At 41.1% G+C, this 19,711-nt stretch overlaps 1 protein-coding gene across 11 annotated transcripts in view; it reads left to right on the top strand.

The window, feature by feature from the left end:
• Positions 1-19,711, top strand: part of WWOX (WW domain containing oxidoreductase) — a 547,784-nt gene that overhangs the window by 271,570 nt on the left and 256,503 nt on the right. The window lies entirely within an intron of this gene.

Below are 19,711 nucleotides of genomic sequence, written 5' to 3'. Positions count from 1 at the left end.
ATCCTTTCATTAATTTACCTGGCTACCTATGAATGATTTTCATATCTGCTGATGTTGGTTATTCTTTGCATAAGAAAAATGGAGCCCAAATATTTGTGTAGAGACTGATATTCCTCAGGTTTGCTTTTCACTTCAGTCACAGCCTCTCTGTGGGCACAGGAGCCTAAAGGAAGCTGTGATGTGCCTCACTAGGTCCCCAGCTCAGCAAAACCAGGGCGCCAAGACTCACAAAGTCTGCTCTGCTTCAGGCCTGTCCCACAGGGTGGGGTACAGCCACCGTGTGCTTCAGATGCACATCATGCACTAATATTCATTCGTATTTTGTTCAAGACATCAACTTTTTGCAGTCAAAAATTGTGGCTTTCTGTCAAGAAGCATTCATGAGCTTATCAACTGCCTTTTATGGACAGTCTTTGATTCTTTGCCAACAATCGGATGTTGCATCTTATTTCCGAATTGTTGACATAAGCCACTTCAGGAGTAACTCGGATCTACGTACTGGGAGAGCCACTGGAGAAATCGACTGCATTCAGGGATCAAATTTTATTTACCTTTTGGCACTAGATACTAAACTAACATAATAGTTTCATGTTTTTTTTCATACAGATGAAAATATATGAAACAGAGTTGATGTGAGTCAGTTCTGCTACTGTTCATGGGTTTGAATTTGCCTGGATGGGGTCTGTGTGAGTCATTCTTGATCCTCAAGGGTTATTCCTAGTGGCAAAGGCATGACTATTAGCATCTGTGTGTCAACCCCCGGCTCCTTCCGCTACTTAAAAGGGGCTCCAGGAAAACTGGGGAGGGGCTATTGATCAGGGAGTGCAGGGGTAGGATGAGGGGTAATGGTTTTCAGCTGGTAGAGGGGAGATTGAGATGAACTCTGAGCAAGCAATGTTTTCCTGTGAGGGTGGGGAGGCCCCAGTCCAGGTTGTCCAGAGAAGCTGTGGCTGCCCCACCCTTGGAGGTGTTCAAGGCCAGGTTGGATGGGGCTTGGAGCAACCTGATCCAGTGGGAAGTGTCCCGGCCCATGGCAGGGGGGTTGGAAGTGGGTGGGCTTTAAGGTCCTTTCCAACCCAAACCGTTCCATGATTCTATGATTCTATGAGAAGTGTCAGTTTTAAGAATTACCTTTAGAGTGGGGCTTTTTCTTTTTAATGTTTATTCAAGAAAAGGAAATGAAGAATCTCACTGCTGTCATTGAGAAAATACATTATCTCAGAACAATGTGCTGCAGACTGTAACTCTCACCATATGGCTCTTGCTTCATCGGCGTAAGAGAACTGTTTGTGAAATCCTGGGCTTGTTTTCTTCTTCACGTTTTCTGATACTGCCCAGATATAACTCAGTGCTTCCAAATATTTATATTCTGATAGCCTCCCTCGTGAACTTCTCAAACACATTATAACGGCTTAAGAAACAAAGGCCGTTAGAGAAAGAAAGGGCAGGCATGAACTGAAAGGCAAATAACATCTTAAAATATGTAGAGGTGGGCTGTGAATGAGATTGGTTCACCGGGACACTGCGTCAAAATATGAAGATAAACTGCCCCTTTGACCTCGTATGGAGTTACATCATTATTGGGGAAGGTTTATCTCTGTGTCATTTCACAGTTTTCTCCTGTTAGTGCCACTCTTTTACTTCACATTAGAAAAAAAAATGGGGGCAGGAAAAAAAAGCCAGCAAGCAAGTGCGGCATGGAAAGCCCTCTCTGGCTGGTTATCTGGCTGTGGAATCCGCTCTGAAAGACCCTGGCCCTCCTGTTAACACAATACTTTTATCCGGTAATCACAGCCTGTGGGAGACAAAATAACAATTCATCTGGAAAACGAGATTAACTCATTTAAGTTAGGCAGTGATCACAGAGAGAAACACGTCGGTGTTATCTGTCTGAGCGAGAGCACACAGATTGGAGGGCCATTCCGGTTCAGAGGGCCCGTGTAGCAGGCCCAGCTTGTTGAAAGTAATTGGCCCCTGTCAGAGTATGCCTTTGTGAGATATGGATATTACAATGGAATTCTATTAATCTCTGACAAATCCCCTCTCATCTGATAAAGGCTGTATACCTCTGCTCTTCATTACAACAACCCGCTCCTCACCGCTCCGTGCGCTGGCGGGCGCTCGGCCCCTGCCACCGGCACAGGTGGAAGGCAGCATCGCCCCTTTTGGGGCTCTTTTGATCCATGTCGTGACATGACTCTATTGCTGCTGCTTATTGAGTTGGGCACATTCCTTATGATGTTTTTGTCAGGTTGCTCTCAGGAAGGAGACAGACCTTAGGTATCCTAAATATTTTTGTTTCCTTACGTTATTAGAGGTATTGTTGACAGAGACTGAATTAACACGTTTTCACAGTGTCGGTATTTCTTAACTAATCTGTCTCTTGATGTAAGAAGTTAAAGAGATACTCTAAATCTTAGAAAAACGTTTGTGTTTTAAATCTGTGTACATGCAAATCATAGGAAGAACAGAAAGTAGACTGGTAACAAGTGTTTTTGGAGTGCTGACCATGTTTTGTCGGTGTTTGTCAAGCCGCTGGCACACTACAGCTCTGCTTCAGGATTTAACCTCTTGAATTCTTCCATAGCAGCAGAAATCGTAATGAGACGAAGCAAAAGCTGTGGTTAAGATGTAGGAAGTTAGTGTGAGCATGAGAGGAAAGAGGAGTCAAGTCAGGCAGTGTTACTTTGTGCCACTCTGTTCCTAGGTACAAGTCTTAAATATTTCAGTTGTAATTGTTTCTGCTTAATAGTTTTTTTGTTATCATCCAATTTTGCCTTATTTCTCCTTTTGAATATCACATTCACATGAATATCACAACAATTGTAGCAAATACCTATATTCCCAACATTTATACAATCCCAAAAGACTTTCCCAAAGCAAGCCTGAGAATCATGTAGAATGAAGGTAAACCAGAATGCTATTTCTTTTCATTTAGAAAAATAAATAAATACAGCGTTTGGTCAAGAGGAACTGAAGAGTCCAGGTAAGTTTCTGCCTCTGTGGTGTCAACCATCACTAAAGGAAAAGGCAGCTTAGAGGCAGAGGTGCTTTAAGGAAACTGAGAACCTGTGAAGTGCAAGGGACTTCCTCTTGCAGGTACACTTTTGTCTAAAAGGTTTTGAATTCATAACAAGGAAAGATCAATGGAAAGGCCTCATTCTTTTTTTGTAAATTGCTGTGCCTGACTTGGTGGAGCAAAAGATGCTTTCTTCATAGAAATGAAGTCCTTTCCTTTGTTATCCTTTTCTAAGAATGGCCACACAGTCACAATCCTGCTGTATGTGCCTTAGGAAGCTGCATTTATACTAATGGGAGTAGGAGCATTTTGACAATATTATCTTTAAAAAGCTAAATGTTAATTCAAAGTTGTTTTATTAACAAGTTGGACTACACTTGCCACTAAAAGAAATGAAATACACACAAGTGCGTACACGAATGATTGAAAATATTGGAAGTGCTTTTAGCATCTAAGTCTCCTGTCATTTAGACATATAATTTTTCTTGGGTGGGGAAAAAAGTATTAGTGTTTTAGATGCAAACATGAAAAGATTCCAGGTGGGTTTTATTTCCTGAAACGTTATGCAGTATTGCGTTTAATAAATGTTCAAAATTTCATAAGTCGTTTTTTTTCACGCTAAAAATATCCAGCTGCTTTCACCAGAAGATACAGTGCAGCAAAACCACGCAGATTGCTGATTCCATTGCTGAAGTAGAGTAGGAAAGATTTAAAAAGTCAAATGCATCCATCCCGTATCATCTTAAAATATAACCTTTGCAATATACCTAAGTCTCCTTCATGGTATCACACACGCCTCTAGCAATAGAGAGGAGGAGGCAATGCAAAAGCATTCAGGTAAGTTAGATGGAGTTCAGCATTAATAGTTGAAATATCAGTTAGTAAGGGGTATAATAATATTTTGTTTTCAGGATTATAATTATACTAATATCATCTTTCAAAATTCAAATCATTCCCTCACCCTAAGTGAGTAATTCCCTTCAATAACTGAGGGAATATCACCAGGTTGGTTTGGGGTTTGAGCTTTTCATCATCGTCCGTCTTTATGGCAAATGCAGATGAGAAGATCTTGCACCTAGGCTGCTGAATTTTCCTCATGATTTGGGGAAATACTGAATCTGAAAGACTTGATGTCATTTTATGGACTCTAAATAAAGCATTGGAGGCCTTAAGGATACCTGTGAAGTTTGGGGAGAATTATAGAATCACCAGGTTGGAAAAGACTTACTGGGTCATCGAGTCCAACCATTCCTAACACTCCCTAAACCATGCCCCTCAGCACCTCATCCACCCATCCTTTAAACACCTCCAGGGAAGGTGACTCAACCCCCTCCCTGGGCAGCCTCTGCCAGTGCCCAATGACCCTTTCCATGATTTTTTTTCCCTGATGTCCAGCCTGAACCTCCCCTTGCGGAGCTTCAGGCCATTCCCTCTTGTCCTGTCCCCTGTCACTTGGGAGAAGAGCCCAGCTCCCTCCTCTCCACAACCTCCTTTCAGGTAGTTGTAGAGAGTAATAAGGTCTCCCCTCAGCCTCCTCTTCTCCAGGCTAAACAACCCCAAATCCCTCAGCTGCTCCTCATAAGACTTGTTCTCCAGCCCCCTCACCAGCTTCATTGCTCTTCTCTGGACACACTCCAGAGCCTCAATATCCTTCTTGGAGCGAGGGGCCAGAACTGAACACAGTATTTGAGGTGCGATCTACACCAGTGCCAAGTACAGAGGGAGAATAACCTCCCTGGACATAAAATACTAGGTTCCTCTTTCTCAATAAAGCCAGTCAGGCTAACTGCAATGAAGCCAAGCGGAGCTCCAATGAATTACATCACATAACTTTTTTTTACAAAAATTTAAACTCTCTGATAGAAGGGGAAAGCTGAAATTTTATATGGTCCGAAGTGATCACCGTCATGTGAGCCTGGAGGGCAGTGAGGCCTTTAAAGCTACTACATACGGGGCTGTAAGGAACAAATGGTATAGTTTCATTCAGTTGATTGAGAAGTTGTGGAGAACAGACTGGATGGGGCTGCAGAGCGTACACAAACACACGGGAGAATCATGTGGTGGCACTGGCTCTGCCATACCCATCGCGGTCACCAGAAATGGCAATTTAGAAGAAGCTGATCAGGTTATAAAATTAGCACCTTTTAAAAATATTGAATTAGCTTTTAATAAAAGTCTTGGGCAACATTTAATAAGTCTTTTTAAATTCAGGAAGAATTTCATAGAGTAAGGTTGAAGTGTAACCCATCACTCCTCACTAGTGTTGGTGCTTATGGAAACTGGGTACAGGCTGAACCAGCTCCTGTTTCAAGTAACAGGATCATTTTAAGAAAAAATATGTAAATGTAAACCATTTTCAACATTTGCTTCTAGTTTCATTGTTTAAATCCTTTGGGTACAGTATGTCATCTGTGGAAATGACATCTCTGGCTATCTCTTGTATTATATCCTGTGCTAATGCTTGGTAAGATAATGCGTTTGAACATAGCTGCTTCATCACTGAGAAGAGTGAACTGCACTCTTTAGTTTTCAGTCACACTAAGTTGCCTTATCTGTAATATAAAAATACTATATCTTTTAGCTACACCTTCACTGCAAGTGCTTTAATGGCAAGGAGATTATAGATGTTAATATAATGGTGTTTTTTCTTGTGAAGGCACAATGATATAAAACTGCCAAACTGCAAACATTTTTCACTTTACAGAAGGAGATTTGAAATACAGCTTTTATTTTGTCTCCATGTATATTTATAGTGAAAATACAAGCTATTCAATTTAGTTTGTCTTGTCTATGTGCCTGGATGTTATTGGTTTTGGTACTTGTGTTCCCAATTTGTAACCAATTCTGTCATTATGAAGACGTTGTTCGATGTGCCATATGAATTTGTGGGCTATAAGAACACTTAGGGACTATTATTATTCTTCTTTAAATTCTTCCATACACGGACCTGGATGTTCAGACTGTCCAGCTCAAAGCTTCTCAGGTTTCAGGCTAAGGGTGGTATGCGTTGCACTTAGAGTTTACTTGGCTCCATATTTATTTTTAATATTTATAAATCTGTTTTTTTGGTTAGAATAGCTTTTGCAGCCCTTAGTCTTAACTGATGTGAGGAAGACTGTTATATAACTTAATGCAATCCATCAGGATCGGTCTCCGTTATTGGTTACTGCTTAAATTTGCCTGCTGTCCTCAAAAACTGGTAAAAACTGCCCCTCTATTCCTCTCTTGTGACATTTCACCTGGAGTATTGTGCCCAGTTCGGGAATCCTCAACATAAGACGGATATGGAGCTGTTGGAACGGGCCCAAAGGAGAGCTACAAAGATGGTCAGAGGGCTGGAGCACGAGGACAGGCAGAGAGAGGAGGAATTTCTTCACCATGAGGGTGGTGAGGCAGTGGAATAGGCTGCCCAGGGAAGTTGTGGCTGCCCCATCCCTGGAGGAGTTCAAGGCCAGCTTGGATGTGACCTTGGGCAGCCTGATCCAGTGGGAGGTGTCCCTGCCCATCACAGGGGAGTTGGAACTGGATGGGCTTTAAGGTCCCTTCCAACCCAAACTATTCTGTCATCCCATGATTCTATGAAATTAAGGGCCAAGTTTTGTTACGGGACAAATTTCTCCCTGGCTTTTACTCAAGTAATCAGTAGCCATGTTCAAAGCCAAAGTGAGATTTAACCTACAAGCATTGAATAAAATCAGTTTCCCATATTCAGCCAGGAGGATGGGAATTATGATAAATAAGAAAATCCAACATATTTTTGCTAGGGGCTCGGCCTTGCAAGGACATCATTCCTTCACGACTACAGGCTGAGAATTTTAATAAACTGTGAATCTGTCTATAGGTTATGGAATCATGGAGTCATAGAATCATTGAGATTGGAGAAGATCTCTAAGCTCATCCAGTCCAACCACCAGCCCAACACCACCATGCCTACTAAACCAGGTCCTGAAGTGCCATGGCCGCATGGTTTTTGAACACCTCTGCTTTGATAAGGGCTGTATATTCTTTTTGAGGTTAGCCTTTCTTTTCCTTTGCATTTGCCCTATGCTTACGTTTAATTTTATTTACCCATAGCCAGGTACCTCAGTGTGCTTGTCCTGCCTTGTCCCCGGCAGCTCACAGCTGTGGTCAGGGAACGAACCACGGGACAGCTTTAGCTGTGCAGGGCCCTGATACAGCAGTCAAGTCAAATGTGATCACAGAGAATCAAATGGAAACATATGGATTTGAGAAAGCTGTTAACTTACCAGGAATTTATACCAGAAGCAAAGATATGGGGCTGGCATTCTAGTAACACAATGTGTGTCAATTCTCTTTTCCATCCAGTACCATCAGAAGTGCCGGGCTTGCTGGAAAACCTGAAGATAAATGCATTTATAACAGCAAAATCTGCATTTTTTTCATATATAACCTCTTTTAAAATCCACATGAGCTATGTAAGCACGGCTTCCAGTTTCCAGTCCCTTTGTGGATTATCCCACATGGTGGTTTGCTACAGAACAGTTGTTCAGGTCTGCCCATCATATATCATTGGATTATTTTACGAGACGTTGGAAAGTTAAAAATACAGTGATGGAACCATATGAATTTTAGTTCAAAAGCTGAGGGGAAATCGCATTGTTGTAGTATGTTAGGAAAGGGAGCTTTTAAATGTGCTTATTTGTGGAATGTAGCTCCCCTGTCTTAATTTTAAACTTTCCTGTAATGTAGTTCTGTATTTGCTGTCAATGTACTTATTTTAACACATATAATCAGTACCTATGAAAAAGAAAAATATAAATGCATGTATTAAGAGGCTACCTAAATGTATTTGAAGCCATTTTTTATCCTTTTTTGTTAGCAGCACATCAATCAAATATTTATTTACAGGGATTTTTTTTCCAGGCAAAGAGTGTGTGTGCACCTCAGTTGTTCTTGGTTTTCTCATTTTAAGCACGTTTTCACTAAAATGTTCTACTTCAAGCTATTCTCAATTCAATTTGAAGTGAAAGGTTTCTGAGTTTGGGTAATTTACATATAAAAGCTTTACTGTACGTTTTCTAAAATGACTGTGTTCAGAAAACAACCATTTCTATTTAACAATATTGTTATTCCACAAGCTGAGTTGCTTTCCCCAGTCTTTTGCTTTCACTAACAATATTTGTTCTTGTCTTAATTTTAAATTGTTAATGCCTGAAAATATATAACTTCCCCCTTTTTCTCTCCTCCTCCACTGCAGCGACTACAGGCGTCCTGTGATATGTGATGTAAGGGGATTAAAATATGGTGCTTTTGCCAAGGCACTACTGACATTCACACAAGTCCTGTGAGACTCTCCTCTTTGGTTTTGTTTAAATAAGTGATAATTATTGATGGCAATTTTGAGCTCTGTACTGAATTTTAAGTCTTTGCATTTTATTGTTATCTGTAAATCCCTAGCAACCGGGAGCTGAACCTCTGAAGAGACTGTCGTATCTTGATTTAGAGGAATAGGGCATATGCAGTATTTGTGAATAACATGCTTGGACAGAGAGGCAGCTGAGTCTCGTTCGGATTGGGTGGTGGATCTAAATGAGACCTGACTATATCATGGTACGGAGAAGTTTAGTGATATTAAAACGTGATGCTCTACTACAAATATGTTTAATGGGTCAGGAATTTGTGTATAAAGTTTCTCTAGCTGCATTACAAACCATTTTGTAATGGTTTCCTCTTCAATTCAGTAATTAATTCCTGCTGAGGACAATAAACATCTATTTTAAAGAAGATCTATAAAGTGACTTCATACTTAGTATTCTGTTCTTAGAAAATATTGAGTATAAAGCTTTATTTCTCACAATAAGACTGCTCGTTGCTGGATTTTTTTCCTAGAGCAGTAAGAAAATGCCAGATAATGTTTGCTGGCAAATGAAAGATTTTGCACTTGCAAAGTTGTGCTTTTCACCACTGCATCTATGTATAATCTTATGACGAATTTGAGATGAAGGTTTCTAGTACTCTGATAGGATTCAGCATGTTCAAATGCCACTTAGAGGAGGATAATCAGGAACATCACTTTGTAGCTGTGACCCACAAGTGGCAGTTGCCATAAATGTTCTGTGGATCATGTATAGCTGCCAAAATGCTGTTAAATATGAAGATTTCTGAGTCTTAAAAGATATGTAAGATTTGGACATATCTTTTAGAGTCTTAGAGTGATTTATTTGTTTTGCTTATAGAACTAAAAGCATATAAGATCTATTTTGCAGTCTTTATCAGATTTCTAAATGAAACTTCTATATTCTGCAGTTATCCATTTAAAGAAGACCTAAGTGCAATTATCAGGGGGATGCTGCCCTTAGACAGGGAGCAACACTCTAATGCATTAAAACTTCTTTACTTGCAGGGTTTCTCGTAAAGTGGGAATTGCCTTTGCATGTTTTTAATCTATTCCATTAGAGAGTTATTTATTTCTATACCTCTAGTTTTAAGGAGGGGAGTAGGGTTTGGTATCAAGAGCAGCACGCTAAGAAGTGGAGATGGATGATATCTCAGTATTCTGCAGCTGGTATCACTGCCTCCAAGCACCCCAGCTATTCCTTCCTGTTGAGTGATAACCCTCTGCCCCAAAGAATCACAAACTTTCTGCGCTCTGTAATTCTATTGTCTTACTTGCTGAAACAGCATCTATATATTTTTTCAGAGGTACTCTAGTAGAGTAACAGAGGGCCTCATTAAGGGCGTCTGTTATCTTAGTTCATATTTTATTCTGATTTTTAAGAGTGCTTCAACAGAAGGGATTAAATGAGAGAAGAACAGCCCATCTCTTTTTTTACTGCTCTTCTGTACCAATTGCTCCCAGCGTCAGGACTGCCCCTTGATTACTGCTGTGTAAGGCTCTGCAATAGGGTTGGTGCAACCAGGTTTGGCAGTGATTCACAAGGCATTCCAAATACCGTTTCACAGCAAATCCGAACATAGCCTGGAGATAAAAAAAAACCATAGTAAACACTGTGTGGGGTGAGACTGCCTTCACGCTGAAAAATATTTCCTTAAAATTTAGATGAAGATGCTGGGCTTGATGCCATAAAAAAAAGACATACCATGAGTGGGGAGACCAGCAACTTATAAAGAGCCGCAACTTGAAAGCTTTGGTGGTTGTAGAGTGTCCTGGAAGACATTTTGCTTCTCTGAGCCTACCTGAAGTTTGCCCTGATCATGTGTGACTGGGACTTGGGTTTTTTAGGACTTGAGAATCTGTGGAAGAAGTTTGTGTTATTTTCCTCATGATGCACAAGTCCTACTGGGATATCATGAGCTAAACCCAAAGTCATTCTTAGAGCAAGAAAGTTTTTAAGCTGAAAGAGAGGAGATTGAGATGAGATCTTAGGGAGAAATGTTTTGCTGTGAGGGTGGGGAGGCCCTGGCTCAGGTTGCCCAGAGCAGTGGTGGCTGCCCCATCCCTGGAGGGGTTCAAGGCCAGATTCCAATCTGGGGCTTGGAGCCCCTGATCCAGTGAGAAGTGTCCCTGCCCATGATGGGGGGTAGAACTGGATGGGCTTTGGGGTCTTTTCCCTTCCAATCACGTTTTGTGATTCTAAGTGCTTTGCTTTTTAACACTGCATTGCTGCAAAACAGTGTTCTCCCTCATCACAGAATAAGGGATATATAGCAGAAATTATTCTGCTATATTTGCAGGCTGTTTGTTGGATCAGGTATTACTGTAAATCTCACTGTAAATACACTGACAATGTGCACTGCAATGCAGTAACTGAAATAAAGCCAACTGCTTGGAAGCTATGGGAAGAAACCAAACTTTAACTGCATTGTTGGCCACAGGGTTTAGCCTGAGTCCAGGGCTGAAGGAATTGAGTCCTTGGAGGAGCTGGTGGATCCATCAGTGTTTGGGATTCATCAGCTGTCATGTTCCAGAGTGACTTAGCCTAAATAAAGAGCTGTTGAACTTCTGGTGCTGGTTTTTTTTTCCTCTCCCTCCTCCCATAGCAGAAGAAGGAAGTTTTATATCTGATTGAAGGGTGGTGGAAGGGAATGAAATGGAGGGAAGAGAAACAAATCACTATTTATAGCAGTACAAAGATAAATGAGTCAGCTTTATTTTGGTGCTAGTTTAAGAAAATGTTGCAATTGTCTGGTATTGTTGGTAACGAGTCTTTAATGAAACTCACTTGCCTGGGATGTGCAAGCCTCAGGATTACTCTCTCTTATCTGGTAGTTAATGCTGTGACTAATATTTTACTGTCAACATTAATTAGAGATTTGGGAGGGTAACTGGCACAGTGATCTGGTGCCCTCCCGTTCTCGAGGATAACAGATTAGAGCGGAGAGCAGCATAAGGGCAAAGTGTCCTCCTCTGAGGGCCAACTCAAATACCTCAGATAGAAGCAGAGAGAGGGGAACTCCAGCAAATATTCCATATATCGAAAGCAATATAGCACAAGCTTTTCTAGCAGTGGGGTCTGGATTGTATCTCACTGGCTTTGGTGAAAACGATAATTTAAAATATGCTTGTAGGAAGAAAATACAACTGATTCTATGGAATTTTCTTTCACATTTCCTATGTACCGTTCCAACTAAAGCCTCTTTTTTTGTGTTTCCAGGAGATATGCCAAAATGCATCAAAATACCCTCTGCTGTGACTTGTCAGAAACACCAGTGACCACAGCAGCATTGCCAAGGGCTCCTCTTTGTCCTGGGAGTAAAAATTAGAGGGAGAAAAATGAAATGCCAAGTAGGTCATCCTTAGTCATGGGAGCTCCTAGGAGCTGTGCAGGACATCACTGGGGATACTGGGAGAGAAACAGTCCATTGATTGGAGTAATTGGTGCTGCTGTCCTGACACTAAGAAAGAGGATAGTGATACTTTTCTCCCAGATTTGCTACCAGTGCACTGGTGAATCGAACAATCAGTTCATCTCCACATCTATCATTTTCCTCATTCATAATGGGAGATAGAAATATTGAACTCTTTTATAAAGCTCCATATATATAATTAGGATTGTGTCGTTAATGATAATTCTAAGTATGGATTTTGATAAAGAAATCTTTAGCTGTTTTCAGCCTTTTTAACTGGCATGCTTCTCAAATTCCCTCTTTAGTAAGGAAAAATATGTCATTTATGCGCATGACGTCATTGCTTTCAGAAAGTGCAGGCAGTCTTATCGCCGTCTCTTGGCTTTAACTGTGACTATTTGTGTTTAATCTACAGGTAAATAGTAGTTAAGAGTTACTCTATTCAAATTTATTTCACTTCTCCATGACAACATAGTGGTGCTGCAGCTGCTCTTGATGTTTCTTTCCGCTGCCCAGACCTGAATTTGTAAATTTTTAACTGAAATGATGAAGTAGTGAATTACAGACACACGAGCAGGGTGAGTTACCCAATGGAGAAACTGCTTTCTTTACTACTGTCCAGGACACGAGGACCCTGATCTGAAACTATCCGAGGCCAAGAGATACTAATTTTTATACACAGCATAATATTAATGTCAAACTGTATTCATTTTGAGTCACAAACTGATGAAGAAACTTGCATGAGGCCTTCCAAATTAGGGGAAAATTAAATAATATCTATTTTTTTTTCCTCATTGCTTTTTAAACCAAGATATCTTAATCTGATGTTTAAGGTAATTGACTTGCTTGTCAGAGACCTAATGTGAACTAATAAAACTAATAAAATGTTTAAAGTCCTCATCTGTTTCCAGCAGATACTTTGCAATGTTCTCCTCTACAGAAGAGCACGGCATGTATTCAGCGTGTTTAAAAAGATGATTAATCATGATTATGGACAAATTAATACATGATACACAAAGAAAGAATTGCTGACCACAGATAGTCTCAAAAAACTCTAGTATGCAAATGGTGACAAAGGGCAGGAGGGAGAGAATTGTGCTAAATCTGCAAAGAGCATCTTGGAAATAATCTAAGTACATGTTCTTAAATATGTTCCCTTTGATAGTGCTACCTCACTTTCTGTAGCTGTGAGACCTCTTCATGAAAAGCCGTATTTAGGGCCAAAAATGAAAAGGACTCCAGGAAAGCTGGGGAGGGGCTCTTGATTAGGGGGTGCAGAGATAGGACGAGGGAAATGGTTTTGAGCTGAAAGAGGGGAGATTGAGGTGAGATTTTAGGAAGAAATGTTTTCCTGGGAGGGTGGGGAGGCCCTGGCCCAGGTGTCCCAGAGCAGTGGTGGCTGCCCCATCCCTGGAGGGGTTCAAGGCCAGGTTGGATGGGGCTGGAGCCCCTGATCCAGTGGGAGGTGTCCCTGCCCATGGCAAAGGGTGGGACTGGATTGGCTTTGAGATCCTTTCCAACCCAAGCCATTCTGTGATTCTATGATTGTCCAGACCCATCTCCGCTGGGCTGCACTTGGGCAAAATATCTGAATAGTTTTTCTAGAAAGAGTCCTCGGAAACTCTAAAGATCTTTGCAGTAATAATTTGATAAGTGCTCGGCAGAAATTTGTTCAGATATTTACCTGTCTTTATGTGCATTTATCCACTTTATATGTGTGCACACATCTGTTTTTGAAAGCTTTCTCTCATTTTCAGGGAAAGGAACCTTAAGAACCAAGAAGGTCTTGCTGCTTTAAAGTGTTGCTGTAACAGTTACCAAAGAGCTCAGTAGGAATGGAGAGTGCTGTCCTCAAACCCATCCAACTCTTAAGTTTTACAGCATTGGCAACAACTGGCAATACTCAAAGGCAGAAGCTACATCTCTTCTTCCTAAAACATCTCTGCCAATTATTCTTGCAAGGTCCTAACTGGGCAAGATTGGCCTTTTCTAAGGTCACCTTTGGTTGTGATTAGTGGAACAACTGACCTAAAGTGCAGGAAGGTGAAGCCACTGTTGTCACCTGCAGTAAATTTTAATTCAACTATCCAAATCAACTTTGAAGCTTGTAGGTTAATGCTTATACTCTTTAACTGTCTTTAGCTTTTTTGAGCTATATATACTTTAGATACATAGTTGACACGAGAAATATTTTCTACTGCAAGCAAGAGAGAAAATGATGAAAATATTATTTGAGTTGGTTTTAGTGGGATTTTCTTCTTGTTTCTAAAGAAGTAGAAAAAAGGATATTCACTGTTTTGAATGCTTCCCAGTAATTTTTTCAACTACCTCTAACCGAGAAGTTAAAAAAGTGCTCTTGTATCCCTTCTTTTGCAACAAAGTAAAGGCTGAGAAATCAATTTATGAAGATAACACTGTGGATAAGAGTTAAAACTATTTGCGTAGGATTTGGCTCTGAGTCATCACGTGTCTGTGTATGGAAAAAAAACCCTGAAAATGATAACTTAATTCTCGGGCCTGGGGGGATGGTGTGGCTTTGTATATTTTTGGTTTTGTTCAGTATACTGTTTATAAAAGCAAGTCATCGAGATATTAATAGGGGTGGGTCTAAGATTCTCTGGTGGCTGGAGTCCAGCATACAGATGTGGTAAATGCTGGGCCACCTTTACGCAGACCTTTCAAGGGGAAGTTATTTGTATTATCAACTTGTAATTACCTTGACAGGGTTTTAAAAATCATTTCAGGTTGTGGGACAGATTTATATTTGATTCTTCCCAAATATATTTGGGCTTAGTTAGTCTTCCTGCACTGTGACTCACAAAGAACTGAGCTGCAAAAGGAAGAGAGGTGGCGGTTTAGTACATGGGATTACTCTGAGCGGGTCACTGAGAACGCGATGTCTGTGTTTGTGAGGGTGGAGAGAGGATGCAGGGCATCACGGCTTTACGTGTCTGCCAGGGAACGGGCGATGCTGTGGCTGGTGTTAACTTACTGCTGAATTTCAGCACAAGTAATTGAGGTTATTGTGCTAAGAGTTTGCCTTCTCTTGCCTGTGCCACAGTTTATTTCAGGGGAAAAATGGCTAAAATGCTGTTCAAACTGAGCACTTTGGAACAAGACTTCCATATCTGAGAGACTCCATATCTGAGAACAGGAATGAAAAGGGTAAAGAAACCCACACTGTTGAGAAGCGAGTGAGTTTAGGACCTAATTATGCTCCCATTTAATCCAATAATAAGAATTCCTGTTGATTTTAAAAGGAGCATGATTTGGCAATCTTTCATCTACCCGGTCTGCACAAGCTGGTGCATAATGGTCCCTGGTAAACCTATTCATTTGTTTCTGCCTTTACTGGAGGGCAGAGTGCTTACAGCTGGCAGAAATGGGGAGAAGAGAAGCTGTTTATTTATTTATAACACAATTAAAATAAAAGAGTAATCCAGACCATCACAAGTACATCCAGAATTGCAGAAAAACCTGTTATTAAAGAATTAAAAGGTTTTTCCCTCCTTATTCTAACCAGCACTTCTTGTAGTTTTAACATTCTGAGGATATTTTTATTTAGTACAGCGAGACATGAAAACTTATAAATCATTGAATCATAGGATGTTTTCAGTCGGAAACGACCTCAAAGCCAATCCATTTCCACCCCCTGCCATGGACGGGGACACCTCCTACTGGATCTGGTTGCTCCAAGCCCCATCCAACCTGGCCTGGAACCCCTCCAGGGATGGGGCAGCCACCACTGCTCGGGGCAACCTGGGCCAGGGCCTCCCCACCCTCACAGGAAAACATTTCTTCCTCGGATCTCATCTCAATCTCCTCTCTTTCAACTGAAAACCGTTCTCCCTCATCCTCTCCCCGCACTCCCTGACCCAGAGCCCCTCCCCAACTATCCTGGCACTCATTCAGGTACTGGAAGGTCACTACAAGATCTCCCCAGAGCCTTTTCTTCTTCATGCTGAGCAACCCCATCTCTCTCAGCCTGTCCTCGTACAGGAGGTGCTGCAGTCCTTGGATCAACTTCATGGCCTCCTCTGAACTCTCTCCAATAGATGAAGTCTACACAGAAATCTTATTTGCCATTTTGTGTGTTGAAGCTGGGATTCACTGGAGTATTATTGTTTGCTTGGATTTTGCTTGTATTTAGCATGTAGCTTTTAAAAGCCCTTCATGGCTGGAGAGGTTTTATTGTAAACATAAAACATTAATTTAAACGTTAAAAATTTTACAGCTGCTTTTTAGAACATAAATTTTCACAGACACTCAAAGACAGTAATTTTTGTTTTAATATTTTCTTTTTCCTAACTGCTCCAAAGTTGCGTAGAGAGGGGAGAAAACCAGAATACTGATAGCATACTTCGTGTTTAGAGCTTCGAGCTGTGAAAGCAGCATTTTTAACACAAGGGAGAACTCCTATTAAGTAAGGGATAAATATTAGTGCTGCCAAAAAAAGCAAACATTCCCACAGTTGGGATTTGGGGGGGAGAGAGTGTTTGTTTTTTTTTTCCCCTTGAATATTTCTTCCAACAAATAGAAAGCATTAAAATAAGAATAAAAAAGGAAAATGAAAAGCGAGTCAATTTGCTCATAGACTACAGCATTGTAATCATTGCTCTTCATGTGAACTGGCCTTCACAACACGGGCCTATAGAAAATCACTCTCCAAGGCCCAAGAAAATGATGACAAAGGAATAAATAGAAACTGCATGGCAGTGTGAACATTTGGAGTTTTGTGGCAGTAGAGAAACGATGCGGCTGTATGATATTCAAAAGCAGAGGCTGTTGGGTTGCCCCTCTTTGACAGTGGGTGGTTGGTTTATGAAAGGAGTGTGCGTAATTCTCAGCCGTTGATTTGAATGGGTCTGCAGGAAATTATAAGAGAAAACCAGTCTGTGCACGAGCAGCTCTTTCATTTTCTTCTGTAGCAAAACCTGGGGGAATTGAAATTTGGCACTGATATGCTCTGGGAGAGCTGCAGTCAAGTGGCACTGAAGGCTATTTTAGAATATCATGGAATGGTTTTGGTTTGGACCTCAAAGTCAATCCAGTTCCACCCCCTGCCATGGACGGGGACACCTCCCACTGGATCCCGTTGCTCCAAGCCCCATCCAACCTGGCCTTGAACCCCTCCAGGGATGGGGCAGCCACCACTGCTCTGGGCAACCTGGGCCAGGGCCTCCCCACCCTCACAGCAAAATATTTCTCCCTAAGATCTCATCTCAATCTCCCCTATTTCAGGTGAAAAACATTCCCCCTCATCCTATCAACATTTTGAACTTCCATAGCAAGTAGTGGAAGGATAAATTTGGGAGGAGGTGTCACAGGTTTCACATGAATGCCGTCAGATTTTTATAAAAATAAGTATCTGTAGGTGCTGGTTAGATGATAGGCATTGGTCTCTTGTTACAACAAATGCTAAGAATGGAAACTTTTAAAGAGTAGATTTATTGTTATAAGCAGTGTTGGAAAAGAAACATACAGTTTTGTCCTGTCATATCCAAACTAGAACTAGTAACCAGCTAGCAAAGCCATAAAAGCAGATACCTTTTGTTTCCAGACTACTTGAGCTGAAGAGAGGATGTAGTCACGCCAGCTCTGCTGGGTAGGAGAGGCATTAATGGAGAGAGCGCTGGGTAAGTGAAGTGCCAGTTGGGTCCTGCTTACATGTGCGCACTCAGCACAGTCTTTTCCCATCACCTCTAAGACAATATTTTTGGTGCATCGAAATAGTGGGGGATATTTGATGTTTTTTCTTTTTTTTTTTTTTTTCTGTACTTCTGGCTTTCTCTTTGATGGAATAATTTTCAGAGTGGCTGGTGTTACCGTTACAAACCTCCTAGCTAACTCGAGTTCATCAGCAATCAATCAGTCAGTTTGAATTAAGAAATCTAAACATAAACATCCTGAATATCAGGGCCCTTTATTTGTACGTCTAATGTCCCTTTGAATTGCATTTAATAGTGTTATTAAATCTCCATGCAGATAATTTTTTGTGACACAGCAAATAAGTTCAAGAGGGAATCATTTTCAGTATAACACTGCATTAACCAAAAGATTCACCTCTGTATATAAGGGGGCAGTTGCTGGATGAGGTGCTGACTGAACACATTGTGTTGTTCTGCACATCCCTGAATTGGTCTTTGCAGGTCTGGAGAAAAAACAAGCTCAACAAATTCAGGAGACAACAGTATTGCTTACTTGTTTCGACTTCAAACACAGGAAAAATATATTTTGAAGTTTCCAGGGGCTGTTGAAATGTGTGTTTCTTTGACATTATTTGTTATGATGTGTGTATTTGTGTTACAGATTTTAGCTCCTCAGTCCAGTGCTGTTTGGCTAAAAAGCAGCACAAGCTCCCAAGCCATCAGTTTGTTGGCTCACGAGGAGCTGTTGATGGAAAGGACTGGCAAAGGCATTTAGTGTGTATTCACCAGGGTTCTTTTATAAACAGTACTCTAACTCCAAAAGCTAAGTAATATGTGAACCCATCTACCGAAACGGCTCTGGTTTTAAAAATAACAATAGTCTGGGAAAATGCGGTGTGAGTGCTGTTCTGGATTAGGTCAGGGGGCTGTTGGTTCAGTTTCCGTTAGCTACTAAACAACACATGTAACCCTACACTGATCCCTTTGTAAGTCTCTGTCTTTCTCTTTTTCAGAAATTTGAAGTAAGATTATAATCAGCATTCAGTTACCCAGATTTCAGCCAAGCCGCAGTCCTGGCACTGCTCACCTGCCTGCCCGGCCAGGTTCATGCTGATGCAGGCTTTCTGCTACTCACAAATCCTTTTCCTATTCTGTAGGAAAGCCATGGCAATGAATTCTTCTTTCCATGTTTTGCCCCTGTGCCATTTAAGGAGCATGTGCACCAGTTATTAATTTCACTACTTGTCTTTCAAGCTTGAGTAACTAACTCCAATATCTGGAAGCAGCTACACAGGAAGCGTTATTCATTAGGACAGGTGTCTCGAGCATGGAATAATCACCATTGCAGGTTTATTCCGGGGAGGGTTAAGCAGTACTTCACAGCGTGGCCAGGTCCCCAGTAGCAGCGCGGGTCAGGGAGGCGGTGTGTGTCTTGTAGAGGAACCGAGTCAAACACGCTGGTCTTACTGCTCTCTGCAAGAGAGCTCGGGTTCCAGCAGCATCTTGTGAGGGATCACTTAAATCAGAAGTAGTGGACTGTATTTCACAAACAAAAATCACAAGATAAATGGAATTTTTCATGTCTGGAATGGTTCTGGAGTTAACAGCGTGCACGAGCACTTCATGAAACACGTGAAAATAAAATGAATAAACTGTCCAAAACCCACAGGCTCCCAATAGAGAAGTGAAAATGGAAAACTTCAGACTTTCAAGGCATTTCTTTCAAGAACTGTTTTTCATAGCTCTTGGACACAGATGGATACATACCTACAAAATCTGCACATGTAAACACAGATGCCAGCCTTGTAGAAAATCTTCTCGGTGAGAGGAGGTGATAGAGAGGAAAGTGCAATGGCAGGGCATCCTACAACTACCGAAGAAAGCTTCCCTGCTCTCAGAAAGTCATGGAGCCTAAAAAATTATAATAAAGGTTTGGGAAACTTTTTTTATTAGCTTTCCTATGGAATTTATTTTCACACACATATGCATCTGTTTATGCGTCCATGCATGTACGATATCTATACACATAAATACATTTGTATAACACATGCCTGTGTGGTGTGTCCATATCTCAGTAGGCACTGTTGCGTTGGTGCAATGTGTAAATGACTGCTTCCAGGTAGATAATACAACCGGTTCACAGAAGTGGAAATGTTATTTTACGTGTGCTATTATAGCAAGTCTGTTGCTCCTGAGCATTTGAATCACAAGTTTCATTATTAATTGTGTGCACAAAAGCTGTGTATAACCACATCATAAATACATGTGCCCAAAG

The sequence above is a fragment of the Cuculus canorus genome, chromosome 13 (assembly GCF_017976375.1).
Source record: "Cuculus canorus isolate bCucCan1 chromosome 13, bCucCan1.pri, whole genome shotgun sequence".
NCBI lineage: Eukaryota > Metazoa > Chordata > Aves > Cuculiformes > Cuculidae > Cuculus > Cuculus canorus.
The sequence above is the reverse complement of the archived record's forward strand: the minus strand, read 5'-3'. Positions and strand labels throughout refer to the sequence as shown.